At 42.4% G+C, this 18,452-nt stretch overlaps 1 protein-coding gene and 1 long non-coding RNA gene across 12 annotated transcripts in view; one reads left to right on the forward strand and one right to left on the reverse strand.

The window, feature by feature from the left end:
- LOC310898032 overlaps positions 1–18,452 on the forward strand; it is a 60,840-nt gene that overhangs the window by 36,810 nt on the left and 5,578 nt on the right. The gene's annotated exons all lie outside the window — the stretch shown is intronic.
- Positions 17,190–18,452, reverse strand: part of LOC310898026 (uncharacterized protein) — a gene marked incomplete at its 5' end in the record, with an annotated part of 223,633 nt that continues 222,370 nt past the window's right edge. For all 9 annotated transcript variants that reach the window (XM_083832398.1, XM_083832399.1, XM_083832392.1 and 6 more), the window contains one exon: positions 17,190–18,020. The remainder of the gene's footprint in view (positions 18,021–18,452) is intronic.

The following is an 18,452-nucleotide window of genomic DNA, read 5'->3' on the forward strand; positions in this document are numbered from 1 at the left end:
ATTTGGTGACAGGCATCGGTTCAAAGTCACTTTGAAAAGTAGCAATGGAAAGCATCGAAATGATTCATGATGTCTGAGCATTATGATTTCTCTCAGAAGTGCACAAGACTTCTCCCCAGTCCATGGGTATGCAACTGATTTGTTTCATCAACAGCTGGTCGAATGTTTCATTTTTCTTACTGCTTTAACTTTTTAACTTTCTTATCACCTCTAACTGAATGTGTTTTGGGTGATTTTAAATGAAATTTCAGCACCACTGTTTTTCAAGAAAAAATATTACTGTTATTTTAGCAGCTTGAAGACAAATACTGCTATGATAATAGAGCAATGGAAAAATACGACTTTACTTGAACCTTTCTCTCTGCTTGTTTTAAGTATCACTTTAAGTTGTCCTGGGATTTAAGGATGTCAGAAAACCTTCCATGAGCACAGCCACTGCTTTCTAGTTTTTTGCTCTGGTGTGGCGGAAAAATGAATTTTTCAGTTCTTTCCATGTGGAGTTAGTTGTGATGGGAAAAGCGAGAAGTGGAAGAGGGGAGGTGCTGCACACACACCTCTCTCCAGCTCCAGCCCCTCAGTCCCTGCCATCAGCTTTGCAATGTGAACATGTTTTGTTGTACTGTGCAAGTGTCACACAAAGCAAAAGCAATTGTTGGTGTGAATATGCCTGGTGGTATTTTACGTGTATCTGTGGTTTCTATTGCATTTGTAGGACAGAGGCTGGTTTAAATTCATTAGCCTTTCATCAAGAGTATTCCATGCGGCTTTCATTCACTGTTGCCTTTAAGCTGTGGGGGACTGAAATAAATGAGAATCCTGGAATATCAAAAGAAGGCTAACACAGGGATTAAACATTTCCTTGTTTAGCAGAGAAATGATAAAATCATTATGAGAGTATGGAAAGAAAATTACAGAATGCAAATTGTAAATCCTAAATGTCTAGCCTCGTTCCAGCCTGTAGGTAGAGGAACGTCATTACCTGCTTTGAAACCCCAAACCCCTGAAAATTACTGCTGCATGGGAAGGGGGACCCCTGCCGTCCTGCTCAGCTAACACGGGGGCTGCACACAGTGAGTGGCAGGGAAAAACAGTTGTTCACAGGAGAGGTTTTGAAGACAAGACTCAGGCATTGCAAATTTAAGGTTTGCTGTTTGGTTTTCCAGAACACTTTAGACAAATAATGTCAGGATTGATTTAGCAGAGCTGATCCTGCCTTAGGGAAGGGAAAGGAGTAACTGACCTTGCAGGATCTCTTCCCAGTCTCTTTTCAACAATACTGTTGTACTATTATTACGTGGCCCTCTGGGACCCCAAACTGAGCAGCATTTTGCATCTCAAAGTCAGTCAGAGAGAAGGTTGCTAAAGGCAAAACAGGTGAAGCCAAGAGTATTGGAGATGCATTTACAGAAATTATTGATATATTATTGTCTGACATTATTAACTTGAGCTGTTAACCATCATACCCAAAAAACTGCATGGCCTCTCTCTCTTCCCTGGTCAACAGGGGCTTTGGGGCGTATCAGAAAACCAACCGAATGAAGCCCCTTACGCCCTGTCTCTGTGGGAGGCGCGGTGGGGTGAGGGCTGAGCAAGGTGATGTACCTTACAGCCTCCCTTCGCTTCCCGCTGGCTGCCATGAGTTGCCCTGTCCCGGTGTTATGCAGAGAGGACAGCCCTTAGCTGCAACCTCTCTGTTTCTGCCAGAGTTGTGCCAATTAAATAGACTGTTCTGTATTTATTAGGGAAGATTTACTTACAGCTGGTGACACTTGTGCTGACTGCTGTTAAGATCTCCTCTGCTTTAAAGTCAGCATCTGCATCTTAGAGTGCCAAACAGAACTGCTCCTGAAGAAAGTGTCTCCTGAAGGGGTTGAATACAAAATTGTTTAGAGGTAAATAATACAGTCTGCAAAGGTACACTGGCAAACAGACTAAAAGGAGGAAGCAGATTTAACGGCCTCTGGCTTTTTTTGGTCTTTGCATTCCTTGCCGTTAGAGGCATTGATAATGCAGTCTGGTGGGAGTTAGTGGGAAGAGTAAGGAACTCAGGGGAGATGCAAACACCAGCACACGCACCTCAGAAATGAGAGAGCCAAAGGGTTTTGGAAAAAATGTTGTGACTTCTGTCTACTGGTTGTTTTTTTCTCTCTCTTATCTCCTCCCCTTTCTTCTTTTTCATCTTCTTTCTTAAATTTCTCATTAGCTTCTGCTATGAAATCGTGCAGGATGAAATGTTGCCAGCCTGCGCTGACGAACATCTATCTGCAAACATCACATAACTCGTCCCAGCCCCATGTCAGGGTCATGTAGAGGTAGCCTTGCACCCCTTTGAGCTGCCAGTCGCACAGCGGAAAGCAGCCGCTGGCACCGCGTGCCAGTCAGGCTTCTAGCTCAGCCGAGGAGGCAGCGCTGCCTTCTGGGACGTAGCTATGAGGTAAAGCTTGTGCCTATTGTTTGTCCTCTGTTGTGCTGGAATTCCTATAGCTATTATTCTTATGGCCAGTAATTATTAGGTATACAGCAATCACTGTGGCTTTGTACAGTAATATTGTGTGTTATTCTTGTGGCTCATATGCAGAGGGACAATTGCTCCTGTGTTGGCGGCGATGCAGCAGGGACAGCAGAGCTACCACCTTGTTGGGTGCTTTGGAAGAATGCCCTTTGTTTTATCACCTGCAGTTCGGGGGCATGGAAGATGCTTAGAGGCTTCTTCAGATTTTCCAGGTTTCTTTATGGTCATTCTGCATGACTGGACATGCTCTTGAGGATACGTTGTTTGCAGCTAGAAATCCAAGGAAGCCTCTGTCTCCTAGATACCCTTGGCATGGAAGTGGTAAGGGTGGGGGCACTGACATCATTCCTAAATCCAGGGGTTAACCCAAAAAGGCAGTGCCCTTTTAGTGGGCACAGAGGCTTTCAGGTTATTGGGAGTTTTATTACCTGTGAATCCATTAAAACTAGAATCTCCTTTTTACATGATGGCAAAGGTGGAAAATGCAGCTTTTGCATGAGAAGCTTGTGACTGAAATCTGTAAGGAGAGCAAAACCCAACAAAGATGTTTCTGGGGCAGGCTCATGTTTGCACATTTCCTGTGCAGGCTCACGTTGCCCCAGCTTCTGCGGTGCAGCTGAGCTCTGTAATGAGGGGAGGGCTCTCAAATGGTCTTTATGAAAGTGGAGCGTGAGGCTGCTTCCTAACCCAGTCCACACAAGATAGTGCTCAGCTCTCAAGCTGTTCTTTTAATGAACTTCTCATGACTTCAGTAGATTTACCCATGAGTCAGAGCTAAATTATGCCCCTTTCTGACAGTCTGGTGTTAAACTGGGTAATTTCATTTCAGCGTTAAAGAAAAGACCCAATAATTAGTCTAATTTTTCTAGCTCTCCACTGAATCTGTCATTTTCTCCTGGCTAGGACTGGGATGCAGTAGGGAAACTTCCAAGTCATGTGTATGTAATCCTGGTAAGCACCACGGGCTGGATTTTCAGCTCCCCATCAGGTACGTTCAGCTTGGGGAGCAGGCTGCGCTTGCAGCAGCACAGAGCTCAATAAAGGCTGACGATGGAGGTGCTCATCCTATGCATTACCTGCAGCAACAGCTTTTATAAATAAAGTTAGTGCATTCAAAACAGTCCACTTCAGTGAATGGGGAACCTGCCAACATTCAGCTTTTTAAATAATTCATGGGTCTGATGATAATTGCTATTTCAGTATTTGTGTCTCATTTATTCTACAAGAAAGGCTGACAGGGCTGCAGCTTGATTTTTCTTGGTTAGGCAAAAAAAACCCATTTGCTGGTTACATAGCATCCCTAGGGAATCCCTCAAAAACAGACAGGGATGCTCATTATTTTCCACTGGCCATGACCACTGGCCTGTGTTAAGACAATTTATTGTTTTCATGTTTACTGTCGGAGAAGGCTAAGCTTGTTTTGTCTTATTTTAAACCTCCCTGAAGCCTGTGCATAAAGATTAACCTGTTGCTTGGTGGTACCTAAATCAGAATTGAGCCATTTGTACACTGTGGGAATAAAATGGAAATACTACTCTGAGAATGCAGGCAAACAAAACAGGATTACCGATCTCTTGAAAAATGTATGCTTTTGTTTTCTGGACCTCCTACTGTGAGATGGGGAAATATGAGCAAATGAGCAATATGACTCTGTCCTCACTGCTACTCACCTTTGATAATTCAGCTCCTAGTATATTAGGGTGGCAGCCTCAGAATGGGTTAGAAAACAAAAATACAGGTAAGAGCTACTGCAAATTCAAGATTATTGAAGATGATGTCATCAGCAGAGTCAAATGTGTTCATCTCCCAGAGTGGGAGTCTGGTTGCAATGGAGGAATTAGGAAATTTTTTAAAAAAAGTGATTTACACAGAAATAATCCAAGGAAACAATACACTACAACTTGTTGTGTGTGTGCAAGCTAAGCATTAATTTAATCCCAAGAGGTAACATCTCTCCTATTTCATTGCAGGACATGGAAATATTACTGTCTCATTTATTTGAGAGTTTAAATGTGTGGTCATAGACAGTATTGGTTTTTTTTTCTCATGCTTCCTACAAGCAGGATATGTGCACTTGCATCTTGCAGGCCTGAAGATGAGAAGCAGCCATCTCCAGGCTGAAACAAGAGGCAGCCTTGGCCAGGCTGTTTTTTTTTTCAGGCCTAGATTTCCAAATATTTCAGTAGTTTTGCTTTTTTTTTAAACACCGCGTGCAGGGCACAGGGATCTGCTTTTGTCTTACTTATTTCAACATGTTTGGTGCCTTCATCTCTCATGGACATCACTAGAGAATTATTATATAAAATATATACACACACATACACATTATATACATATATATAATATTATATTCTCCAGCATGGAGAAGCTTTTCATTTAGAGCTGCCTCTAACCCCCCAGAGTTACGATTCGGTGCTTCTGGTCTGGTCAAAGCATGTTTATTGGAATAAAAACTTAAGTGTTGGCATAAGTTTTGTTTTGAGGTACCCATCAGCTCCATAGGGCAGAAAGTGGGAGGAAGCTGATGGAAACTGTTGGGCTGCTCAGAAACCAAAAACCAATGTCAAATATTTAGCCTTATTCCATGGGGAGGGATCCTGATGAAGAAATAAAAACATCTCTATCCTATGCATTAACCCAATGACTCTATACAATTTATTCAAGCAAATGGCATAAAGAAAAGAGATGGGAAGATGGGAAGAGATGGATCTCTTTTCATAAAGAAAAGAGATGGGAAATTAGAATGGGAAAAAGAGATGGGAAATTAGAATATGCAGCCATAAAGAGCCAAGAACAGGTCAAATGTATTTTTAGGTTCAGTTCTATTTAGTGGAAGAAAAAGTGGAGAATTCCTCCCTGCTATCAGGCAGGGATGAAAGAAAGCTCAACCCTTTCTCTGTTACTTTTTATTTTCTGGTGAAAATCTACCTTTTCTTCCTTTGGTTTTCCATGGCGTCCGATGTAAGTCTGGGAAAAGACTGCTTCCTGACTTTTTTGCCTACTGTGTTTTCTGTACTGTTCATACACACAAGTAGAAATGGAGAAATGGTCCTTGCTGCAAACACCTTACAGTCCTCTTTTTTTTTCCCCCTCATATGGGGTGCTTGGGTTGGTTTATTGCAGCTGTTGGGAAATAAGGCCGTTTTTAAGGCGCGGTAAGGTGCAGACCAGCACAAAAACCCTGCTGAGGAATATATAGCAGGAAATAGGATTGTGAGAAAAAGGGGGAAGTGGCTCTGCAATCTGGATAGTGCATTTAGCAGAGGGGACGAAAGGAGGAGTCTGCAAGGCAGGACTGCTGTGACTCTGCCTCACTGGACATGCTGCTCTTCGAGGCCAGAAGAGGCTTCCTAGGGATGGGGAGAGCGGGGATGGCTTCAGGTAGTCCTGTCCTGCTCTGGGATTGTTCCAGCACCTCCTCATAGCAGGTTACCTGGACTCCCTACCTTTTTGTTGTATGTAATCATCTCTCTTACTACTGCGTTGTTGTATTTGCCTGTTTAACAGAATAACCTTGCCATTTTTACAATTTTCGTCTGTGAAAATCTGATTGTATGACTCAAGTGCCTGTCTCCCAAAGATTGTGTCAAAAGCTAATTAAGAATAATTACTCTATCAAATGTCTGCATCATTCATTGTAATTTGGTTTGCAAGGCTCAAAGATTTCTGTTGAAATGCATGTAAAATGATCTGGGTTTTTGATATTTGCCATCAAAATCTTTACCCCCGTGTTTTGAACACACAGTCTCTGCAGTCAAAATCTGTCCCAGTAACTGACTGCACCGCTGTACTATTGGTGCCACTGTCGCTGTGCACGTGCCCTGTGCCTGGGGACCACTGCTAGGCACCGTGCGTAAAACCCGGTGAGGAGATCGCCGCAAGAGGGTGCGGGTCCAGCGCTGGCTGCAGCCTGTGGCACCGGCAGCTCAGATGGGGCGAATCCCCCCAGCTCTGGGCAAGGGGGAGCACAACGCCCCTGGCAGCATGGGGTCCCCCCTTTTGTTGTTGCTCATCTCCGTTTTTTCTTGAATTCCTGCCAAGCTCCTGAGTCGTTTTTTGCTTGACCACATCTGGGTCAGCTTCTGCCCCCAGTTAGCTGTTGGTTCAATCGTTGGTTCAAGCAGGTTTCCATGAGAACAGCTAATGGCAGGAACTGGCCCTGGAAAGTTGCTGGAAGTAAGGACGTTTACAAATCTTCCGTGCTGTATAAGCAGAAGGGGCAAAAAGGACAACAGCCACAAGCGCAACTCTTACAAGTCTTGTTGAGACAAACATCCTTTCATCTAGAACAAAGTATTACTTTTTATGTAGCAAATCTGGCTGTTCTGTTGTTTTAATGGATTTATAAATTGAATTTGTTATTAGCAGTGACTCCACTGTTGTGATATTAAATGGTAGGAAAGTGGCCTGCTGTGGTGCAGCCACCTCTTATTATAAGTACCTTTCCCCCCTCTTTCAAGAGCCTGGGTTTTGAAAACCCAAGAGCAAGGACATCATAGGGAAACTGTTTCAGTTCAGTTTAAAGGCTAAATTAGAGCAATTGATCATTTCATTCTGGTGATCAGAGACTCCCAGAGGAAAATGCTGAAACATCTGTAATAGCTAGACTTGCAAAGGACAGTAAGAGAGTTGGGGCTGTTTGGAAACTTAATTTTCAGCTCCCTGGCAGTTCTGAATATAATAATAGTAGAAATAATTTCAAAAGTTCTCAAAAATAGCTTCAAATCAAACTAAAATGGAATGTCTCAGTGTGACTGCAAGAACACGTTTTAAAAAATAAGAGAATGGACTAAGTGAAAAACCACATGAAATTGAAAGAAAAAAATGCAAGTAATTTATTTAAGAACATTGATAAAACTGTTTAGACTACTCAAAATATTTTTTTCCTTACATTTTCAATGTGGGACTTGGTGCTACAGGCAGGCTTCTGTGACATGATTTGATGTAGCCGTTTATTCTTCACAAAGAAGAAAACTAGAAAACTTGCCAAAATCTGTTGTTTCCTGAAGGCAGCGTGTTCCCCACAGTCCAGCAGAGAATACTGCTCCACTCCATCATTATTATCCAGCCTTTCGTGAAAGGAAGCTGTTGTCTTTGTGACCTATATGCTCTGCATCGGCTCTATCTTGAAGACTGTTTAGGCAAAGTTTCCCCCGAGTTACCCCAGCGCAAAAGAGAAGTGCATTTCCTGAGCCCATCTCTTAATGGCATCATCGGAGCACTGGGCTCTGCTGTGAGTGCTGCGTGTTCTGGCCGGGACAGCGCTACGAGCAGCCGGGGGAGCCAAGAGCTCCTTGGGCAAGGAAAACCAGGGGCAAACTTCAAGGAAAGTAGCAGTAGCAAGTTCAAAACAAAACTAGAAAATCTTCAGAATGGATTCATCTGGAATTGCCACTAACACATCATGCTGGTATTTAATGAAAGAAACTCCAGCTTTATTGTATTTTCCCTAGCACATGTGGTTTTCATAGGTCTTGGAATGAAAATATGAAGACAAGTCTATAACCCCTATATATATGTAAAGTTAACCACACTGAATTTCAGGCTAGCTGGTTTGCTTGAAGAAAAACAAACAAACAAAATACTATGCTTATGTTCACTTTTTGTCTGTTTTTGTGTTTTTACTTTCTTGGGCAGTTTTTGTTTTAGATCCTTTCCCGGTGAATGACTGCTCCCACCAGAACTGCACATGGCTTCAGTGCGCACTGACAGTCGCAGTGTTTTGGTTTTTTTTTCTTCTTTTTTTGAGTAGGTAATCTTATTATATTTCTGGGAATTTTTAGTGTCTATGTAGGAAATGTTTTCTGATTAAAATCACAAAATGATTTCAATCTACCAAGCTTTCAATCCAATGTGCTTTGCAGGAAATACACCTGTAATTAGAATTAATTTACCAAATGAACTCACCTCTGTAGCAAGCAGGGCTTTTGCAGCCACGGGCCATCCATCTCAAGCATAAAGGCAGCCATACAGTCATTATAATGTGGGGCAGACTCTGAGAGAAAAATATTTACTAAGGAGAAGGGAAATTAGAGCACTTCACTGAATTAAAACAAATGTATGTAAACAAAGATACCCTCTGCTTCCATGACCCAATTATAATATTGATGTGCGTGATCTGAAAATTATATGCTGTGAAAATAACATACCGTTACAGAGAGGCATCTGGCTGGCTCTCCTTGATTTCAGATGCATGTAGGATAATTGCATGCTCCAACATAGATCTTAATTTGAATTGTTCCAGAAGAAAAGCTTTTATTTCTCTAAAGTTATGTTAATCCTAGGGCACTGGATAAATAAAACCTATGAGGGAGGAATAGCAGCAGCTCTGCTGAGTAAAAACAGGCCTGCAGAAGGGCTAGACCTGGTTTTGTGCCACAAAGCACAGTCTAAAATGCAGTGCCTGGCCCACTTCTCGTGCCCAGGGGAGCAGCAGCCTTTGCAGTGGTAGAAGCTGTCCTGTGTGAACAAAACCTGTGGAAGAATTGTCTGCATCGAACTGTCTGGTGCCAACATGCACAGTGAAAATGGGACTGAAAATGAAGTAATGGTAACACACTGTTCCTGCTCTTTGTGCGCACACACACTCAGGGACGCAGGCAGTGGAGGAAGTAAGGACTGAACCGAAGTACTACATATTACCTCACCCAAAACTATGGGGATATTTTGATTTTTAATCAAAGGCTGGTGCTTCTGTGGGAAGTCAAGCTGCGTTTCAGTCTCAGCAGCAACGTGCAAGCTTTCTGAGGATGAAGAGTTTTTTTTTAATGGAAGAATAAAATAAAATTAGTTTAGGCTGTTACTATCAGCTGTCATGGTAAAGCTGAGAAAGTAGCTTCTGTAGACTTCCTACATTTGTTTGGTAGCTTTGCAGGCAGGTTTATATAAGAATATCTGATCTACTATTTTATTTGCAAGGCTGGGTGGGACTGTGTATCTTCCGAATACGGCAAAGCAAGCCTTGAGAAATTATATGCGTTATTCTGATGTTTTCAGAACATTGCTGATACCACCAAATTGCACCTTTTGGTGAACAAGCTGAATGTACAGTGTGTCCCCTGAGTTTTTCTAAAGCTCTTTTGAAGCACCACCTTTCTGTTCCCCGATGGTGACTGGCTGTGAAGCTAATGTATGACAAATTTGGGAGTGACTCATCAGCCGTTTGTTATTGTGCATATATTGTATATTTATTACCCTCACCATACAAGCGGTTTCCAGATCTAACATGAAGTTGTGAGTCAAGCTGATATTTTGAAACGAGGGAGTTTTGTGGGGAAAATGAGCGTGCCAGTGGTACCATGTTCTGACAAAAGGCCGGTTCGTGCAGCAGCGCAGGGGAGAAGCTGCTGCATAACGAGTTGCTGCTGTTTGAACTCGGGAGAAGAAAAGCATCCCAAGAACCCAATAAGAATATTCAATTCACTGCTTTTATAGACAGGCCTGACTCAGTATGAATGTTCAAGCTTTAAAAGAACGGGCTGAGCTCTGTTATTTGAAAGATACAATTGTAATTCAAATTAAAAGAATAATATGAATAAACTCCAAAGTTTCCACCTGTACAAGCAATGAGGCAGGACTTGTATCTCCTGAATCTCTCTCTATGGGATGCATCTTTCCAGCTCCCCTTCCCACCCTCCCAGCATTTTGCTTCCCTCCTATGTGGGAAACCTGGGATGGTTAGTGGGACTGCGGCAGGGAGCACCGCTTCGGCTGGTTGCCTCTGTGCTACAGGACGGGAGGCCTCACGGGAGGAGAGGGAGACTCCTTCCCAGGAGAGCCATGGCATCTGCTGGGGAGCGAGCAAGGACATGGGAGATGGCTGCGAGGTGCTGGTGGCAGCTGGGCTGGTTGTCTGAGGGAACCGCGGGTGTTTTTGTGCTGCTCAGGTTGTTGCCGGGTGGCTGGAAGGGACCAGCTGCCTGCGCGGCTGCAGCGGGTGGAGAACGGTGCTGTCTGGAGGTACTAGGAAACAGCACAGAGCTCATGCATCAGGGTGCAGGATGAGGCCTGTGCTCCCTAATGTGTCACCTTATCTTGGAATTTAACTGATAACTTCCTACCTTCTGTTTCCCAGGAAGAAGCGCTGTGATCAAGGCTGGACTGAAATGCTCAAGTCCTTTTTGAACTCAATCCTGTTTGAACCGTGTGACCTCTAATGAAAGCTGGGAAAGTTTAGAGAGGAAAACAGCTTATCTTTTCCTTCTCCTTGCTGGATGGATGCCCTTATTTTGTTTCAGATCGTTCAGCTTTATTTTTGCTAGGGAAATGTTATTTATTCAGCTTTCAAATGTTTGGTCAGCTTATTAATTTTTCATACATAGGAGCTTTGAATATGTCTCTTTGAAATGCCAGAACTAACCTCGTTTTTCTTTGGGCAATATACTTGGATCCCCCATTTTGACCTTCTCCCTAAAGTTGCTTAGGCAAATAGCCAGGGTGGCACTGCTGCCAATTTATGAAGAAATTCCTGTTACACAAGGTTCATGACAAGGAAGGTACCAGAAGGCATGCACGCACCATTATTTAGTGCATGAAGGATGTGCATGTGAGGGAGCACCCAAGATTACAGAGGTCAGAAGGGGAAAACCAAGCGATCCCATGCTTTCCAGCCTTGCTGTCTTTGGAAACCCACCCTCATCTGTGCTCTTCTAACTTGCAAATAACCCCCTTGGCCCCGTGTAGCCGCAGAGATGGTAACATAAGGAAAATCGGCGCGCCTTCTCTTTTGGCTGAGGATGAACTGTCTGCTGTCGCTTCAGTATGGTTATAATTTTGTTTCCTGCTGTTAATACTTGCTTTACCCTCTGGTGTTGCTTTGACAGGCACAGGCATATTGCACTTTAGGACAAATTCTCAGTGATGCTGCAATGAACTAAATGTGGAGTTTTTTGCTTTGTTTCATATATGTATATATATGAATATGAATATATATATATATACACTTTTTTTTCTTGATTTGCTTTATAGTAACTTCAGGCTTGCTTCCATTTTTTTTTCTGTATCAAGAATGTAGAAATAGCACCAGCACAGACTTGCTCTCCTTGCTTTCCACCAAACCATATACTGCCCCTTCCTTACAAACCTTTTTAGCTGAATTTACCCTCTCCCACTTCTCCAGTCTTCATTTAATGTAAGTTCTTATTTTCTTTAGTTGTTCTCTAACTGTAATTTTATTTCACTCAACACTCTTCATTACACTGCTGTTTTCCAAGTTTCATATCCTCCTGTTTGACTTCAAACCTGCTAGCTGCAAGCTCCAGCTGCCTCGTATAGTCAGTAAATGAAGGTTCTCTCTCATCATATGGTATGAATCGTCCCTTCCTCCACTCCCCATAACCTGCTCCTCCAGGCAATTCATTTCATGCATCCTTATGTTTGGAAGTTGGGGAGTGTATTATAGATCAGCACTTATTTATTGACTTGTATCCTGTTACTACTTTGATAGGCGTGTTTTGGTGCATTGCACTCCCTCCCCAGGTATTTTCTCTTACTGCTTTATTACCTCTGTGAGCTTTCCCTTCAGAGTTTTACAGTTCTACTCTCCAGGTGGGTGGGGGAAACCGTGCCTCGTGGAAAGCAATAGGATATTGGCTGTTGAAGTTACGGCTGCAGAATACCAAGTGCATCTGTGTACAAGAACAGGATGACTAATAAGCTGTTTAAAAGTGCCCGTGTGACTTAATATACCAATTCATGTCTGCGTGCAAACATACTTGGAAGCCTGAAGTCCCCTGGCTTTCAACTGTTTTTGTCATTTATGTGCTTTGTTTGCTTTTACCTGGGTATTCATAAAAATTAGAAAAGACTAGAGGCTCACGATCCATGTTTGGAGAAGCTGATGTAAGCCTGAAAACCTTCCCTGATTTTATCATTAACTCTTTTCACATCATCAGCACAGAAATTGAGAAAGCGGAGACAAGCACCTCAACAGGCAGAGCAAGGGTGTCTGAGCTGTCCAGCTCCTTTTGGTGACACGTACACTGGGGATGGCCAACCCTAACAAAATCCTCTTGACATTTTAGTTTTTATTTTAACACTGGCTCCTGAGCTCTCCTGCATCAGTGCAGCTTGGCAGAGCAGGTTGTGCTTTCCTTGTGCATGCTGAAGGAGGCGGGAGGGTGCAAACCTCCTCCTCCTCAGAGGCTCCAGCACACTGCAAGAACATGCTTTTGTCGCTGTGTCAGAATTTATAGTTAATGTCTGCAAATTCTGGCAAAATACCAGTAAATTTAATACCATTCCACCACAACAGACATTTTGTATGCAGATGCAGACTCTAGGAGGATATAATTGGTACCTATTGCTCTACTTTCAAAATATTGCATTCAAATACATTCTTATGGAAGAAGAAACTGATGAATCTTCAATACCAGGAGAGTCTGAGATTATCAACGGACTTTTAATGAGCATCAGGCTGTACTGCTTTCGTCCAGGGCTGCTAACGCACGGCCTTGCCCAGGAGGGCACTCAGGAGCCAACACATCCACTTAGAAAAATGATTTTGTGGTACCAGTGAAACAACTTAAGGAAGAGGGAAAAAGCAGGTGCTTAAAAACCCTGCTGTGTATTCAGAAAACAGCCTGAAGTGGCTGGGCACTGATACAGAGCAGATAAGTGCTTTCTTTTTTTGCAACCCAAACTGTACATGTGGCTGGTAACTTGATTAGACACTACAGACTGATGAAGCAAGTGAGCTCTCAAACTGTGCTCTGTGAACCACAGCTATGGACAGAGCTGCTCTGCTCACAGTGTCCACGTAAAGGTGGTCTGTCTGACAGAAAACTTGCCTTGACTCTCAGGAAATTATACCATCATTCAAAGAAAAAAAAGTTCATCATTTTTCTGCTCTTCTATTAATTCAAATGTCATACTTCTTTTAATTCACATATTCCCAACTAAGATTTAATTAAAACAGGTATTTTAGGGTAGCTGTTTTTAATTTTCTTCTAGCTGTGTTTCAATTTCTGTTGTTGCTTCACTGCTGATTTTACTTTCACAATTGATTGGAAAGGTTTATTCTTCCTTTAATGTTAATCTTTAAATATTCACTTGCAACAGGGGCTCTCAGATGCTTATTATGTTGTACTATGTGATGAGAAACAGTCTGCAGTGCTGGATCTGGTGGATGATCCCCTCCCGCTATATCTGTCTCCACACAGGAACATATGCTTTCAGTATTTTTGCTACTTGTCTTACATTATCATTTTTCTAATTATTTCTTTCATTACAAACCCACCAGATATCACAAGGCACCATATATAGCCATCAAGAACAGATTGTTTCCTTGATAGCTGTACCAAATGGTCACGTGTCTTTGGCATAGTAACTTACTGAACAATGCCACCAATCAGAAGGCTTTTCTTTCCTGTGAATATGTATTAGGAGTGAATTTAGGCACACGGGAGCCATATTATTAACATGCCGTGTCATCATATTCCAGTGATTTCCTATTTCCCGTCATCTAATGTGCATCATGCTGACTAAAATACAAACTGGAAAGTTTAACGCAAGTAACACAAAAGAACGTTACCTGGAGCTAGTTAAAAATGAGCAGGAAAAAGAGTGGTTGCCATCATTAAGTCTACTGTAACATTATTCACTTATGATAACAAGGCACATCTTTTCATTTCATTTTCATCAGGATGACATCTACCATAATTTATTAAGAATATCACAACAAAGTTGGAGAAAAAAGCAAATGAAATTCATTATTTTACTTATTTTTCTATCAAACCACCTGGCTTAATAACACATGCATCTAAACCACTCTCAGTTTAGGGCCAGAATTGCCCTAATCCTTACCAGGAAGAAACGAGGTGCAACCCGGTCCCCCAGGGTGGGTGGTGGGGCCGAGCGGTGCAGGGCAGCAGCTGCTGAGCCTCCAGCTCACGGCAGCACTTGGCCTCCTCAGCAGCAGTGGTCAGGGAGGGGCAGCACTACACAGCAGCCCAAGGGCAAAATGGGGAAAGAACAGCCACCAGTGGAAGTAACACACTTCTAAAAGTTAGTTAAAATAGCTTTGTGTTTTAACAGAACTTACGGTACAAAGAGTAAGAGATTTGTTAAGAATTGTTTGTCTTAGCATTTATTTATCTATTTCCCTTTATTGTATTGTCTCAAATGGCAATTTCAAAGGCAAAATGCCATTTTACATTAAAACCTTGGTCACCCAACAGTCCAAACTCTTCCCTGGGGTGACTTTCATAGAGTTGTGCTAGGAATTAATTTGATTGAATCGAGAAAGATAAAAAAAAAATCATCAACAACACTACAGAACAAGAACAACGAAAGGAAAAAAACAAAAATAACCAAAGGTCTGAGGTCTGTTACCTCACAGTCATACTTTTCTGCAACTCCTCCAAGATCTACCCTTCCTTGGGAGTGGTTTGGAAAGCTGAGACCTGCTAGGAAGGTGATGCTCCCTGCCCTGAGAAAGGCTTTCTGTTTCGGCAGTGGCCGGTTCATTTTCCTTGTAGGTGAGTTCACCAAGTGAAAGTTAAAAGCTGTGTTTCCCTTTAATTTCCATAGGTCTGTATGGATATGAGCTTCTCCCTTTCTTTTGTTCGAAAAAGTGATAGCTTTGCCATCTGAGTCTGAAATGTAACTACTACCAGTTCACGTGAGGCAATCCCCGTTATCCCTGGGGTACAGGGAAGGGAGTGGAGGGGAAGGTGCTCACAGCTCCTCGCCAGAGACCCGAGCTACAAACAGCAACCTTCCCACTCAAGCAAATACTAGGCTGGATGTAGGGCAAGGATGCAGGTGAAAAAACAGCTTCATTTCTCAAGCAGTTTTTTCCTTAGGATTTTGTTGGTGGGCAGATTGTTCCAGGTAAAGAGGCTTGCCTCCCCTGCGACTGAGCCAAACCAACCAAGCAACGTGCCAAGGCAAATAGGAAGGCATTTATCTCATAGCTGAAGCTTTCCTAAACACCACAGGAACTCAAGAACTTCTTCCTCACAGTCATTAAAGAAGAATTTGTCTGCAACCAGAAATGAACCAAGTAATTGTTGCAGAATTCCCATCCCAATTCCTACATGGCTGTAGTTTTAGTAAATGTGATCTTTACAACAAGCTCTTGGAACCACCCAATGGGAACAGTCCCAAGGATGTTTCCAAGCCCCAGGGAAGCATGTATTTTATTTGTGTCATCCCAACAGACTGCTGTCTAACCTGTTAAAGACGCATAAAGACTTTATAGCTCTGCCCAGTGATTCACCGTTCTACAGAAAGAAAGTGGTTTTTTGCCTGCCCCCCCCCCCCCTTTTTCCCTAAAACAGCCTGAAGCGGCTGCCACTTGGGGTTTTGGAGGTTTTGCCTTTGACCAGAGCATGTGATAAGAACAATGGAGCATTAGAATCTAAAAGCGTAGAATAAAATGGCTTAAACTCTTTTAGGTGTGTAATGCACATAGGGAAAAATAATTATTTAAAGCAGGGTAAGAAGGTGGCTGTTTGTTGTTTAAATGATCACAAGAAAATCTTTGGTTTCTGTAAAGAATGAAAGCTCCAGCACAGTTAATACAAGGCTGGTGAATACTGCAAGAATGAACATCGCTTTCTGTAGATATTACAGCTTCTTCTAGCAGCATGAGGTAGTTCATCTGTCTTTCATCCCTGCAGAGGCACTTTAACTTAATACATGTTAAAAGGTCAAATTTGCTCATTTGTTTGCCATTATGTATGGCCTTGCAGTTCTTTTGTTTTGTAAATGCAACAATCTAAATAACTCATAAGAGCAGAGACGCCAGCTGTCGGTGCCACAACCAGGTAAGTCCTGATTCATGACAGCCTTCTCTTGCTGGAAGACCACAAAGGATGTAGCAGCGTGCTGACTACACTGAGGTGCGGTATGGGCTGGAGGCTCGTTGGCATTTCAGAGCACATCTGGCAGTTGAAGACAAGAATAGAGTAGGCAGAGAAACAATATTGATCAAAGAGAGTTTTGCTCTTGACATAACCTGGAAAGTGCACCTTAGGTGCCTAATTAGGATTTAACCATGCAGAAATTATATTGGAAAAAAATTACTGACAGCATATCTAAAAATAGGAAGACTGCACCTCTTGTAGGAGCAAGTTTGGGGCTGTCAGGCATAGCAAAAATCAATGAGGTGATACGATAGGCTGCTGGCGTATCAGAAGAGCTGCTGTTACTCACTGCCTCCCGTGGAACCTGACAGCGTATATTTGGGTGTCAGCTGGTCCCGAAGTTAACTCGGAATAGCTGGGAGAATGTAAAAGAAAAAGTAATTTCCAGCTGCCAGGATCGATTAGCACAGTTGGACTGCAAGCTTACAGCAACTGTAATATTATCCAGGTTTTGTCAAGTTTGTGTCTATTTGCATACAGATTTGACAATATAATTGTCTACTGACATAAGGCACATTGAAAGAAAGGTAGTAAATTCAAAGAAAAGAGTTCTTACAATCTGCTACTGTATTTCAGTTAAAACTGAGGCTGTGCTATTTTGCAGCAGCAGTTGACTTTATTCATAGAGCTTACCTGGCCAACCAGAAGTCTTGGAGCCAAAATTAGACTGTTGCTTGCAACGTAGACCCAAAATAAACCCACTGAACTGAGGGAAGCACAGCTCTCTGATAAGTCAGCGCTTAGCAGTGTTTTACATAAAAAAGAATAATTTCCAAGTGAGGTAAGCATGAAGAAAATGAATGCAAGCATTGTACTCTTAGCACGTTTTTATTTTTTTTTTTTTAGCACACTGTAACAACTGCTCACATTTTACAAGCTGCCCCATTCTGCACTGGTATGACACTCAAAAGCAGGACTCGGACTTCAGGATGGCAGCCCACCTCTGCTGGCAGTGGCAGCAAGGTGCTCTTTAATATTGACTTCAGTGTAATTGGGATTTATGGCCATTATGACTGTGTCTGAAAAATTTCCTCTGCTTGCCTGCCCTACTTTTCGGTTTTGTTGTAATTTTAAAGCCTCAGCATCAGGCTGATTTTGAAGGCATTTAGCAGCAAAGGAATTGTGTTTGATAGGAAAATATGGTGGGGGAGAGAAAAACAATTTGGGGCTTAATAGTTAACTGTTTTTCTTGGAATTCTGTCCTAAGTTATGTTGTCTGTTAGAATTGGAATATTAGTCCAAGATAAAGTGAAAAGAAACAGGTCAATAATCATATTTTGGAAAGATTAACAAATCTGGGAATATAAAACTTCTGTTTCATTTAAGGCTACCTGATACAGTATCAAAAAATCAACCACCAAAAATAACAAACCAAACCACCAGCAAAAACAGACAGACAAGAAAATCCTTTCTGGTAAGTGTCTTGGGGCCCTTGTATTGTTATATACTTTGGTGGTAAACAGTGCTCCCATGAATCCTGGTACGGTTTCTTAGGCCCAGTGGGAAGGTTGCAGTGAGGTGGTGCTCGTAGCAGAAGACCTGGCAGGAATACCAGCGCTGTCCTGTCCCTGCTGAGGCCAACGGAGCTGCCTGAGGCCGGCTGTGAAGCAGGGCAGAGTCCTCGGGTGGCAGTGTGTTTCCTGGAGAGGGCAGAAGTAAATTGCTTTAAGAAGCTGTGCCAAGTGCCGTTAGCAACAGCTTTCTACAGATAAAGTGGTGAGAGCCAAATTTAAAGATGAATTAGATGCTTTGGACCTATCTCTTACTTAAAACTTATGACCCATCTGTCCCTTGGCAACACCTTGATGAGCATTTTGACCGGTTACATGATGAAGATGCTAACAGTAATATAAACCAACAGAATCTCTTACACCAGAGTACTAGAGATGGTTTCTTTTGCCGTGTTCCCCCTTCGTTTTAAATATCACTCCCGTCACACTAGAGATGTCAAATAAATGACAGGCAGGAGTTGATAAGAAAATCTAAAGCCAGACTAGGAATAAGTGTTAATTAAAACAGGATTTGCAATAATCATGAAGTTCTCCTTTCATATCCATTACGTCTAAAACTTC

The sequence above is a fragment of the Anser anser genome, assembly GCF_964211835.1.
Source record: "Anser anser genome assembly, chromosome: 3".
NCBI lineage: Eukaryota > Metazoa > Chordata > Aves > Anseriformes > Anatidae > Anser > Anser anser.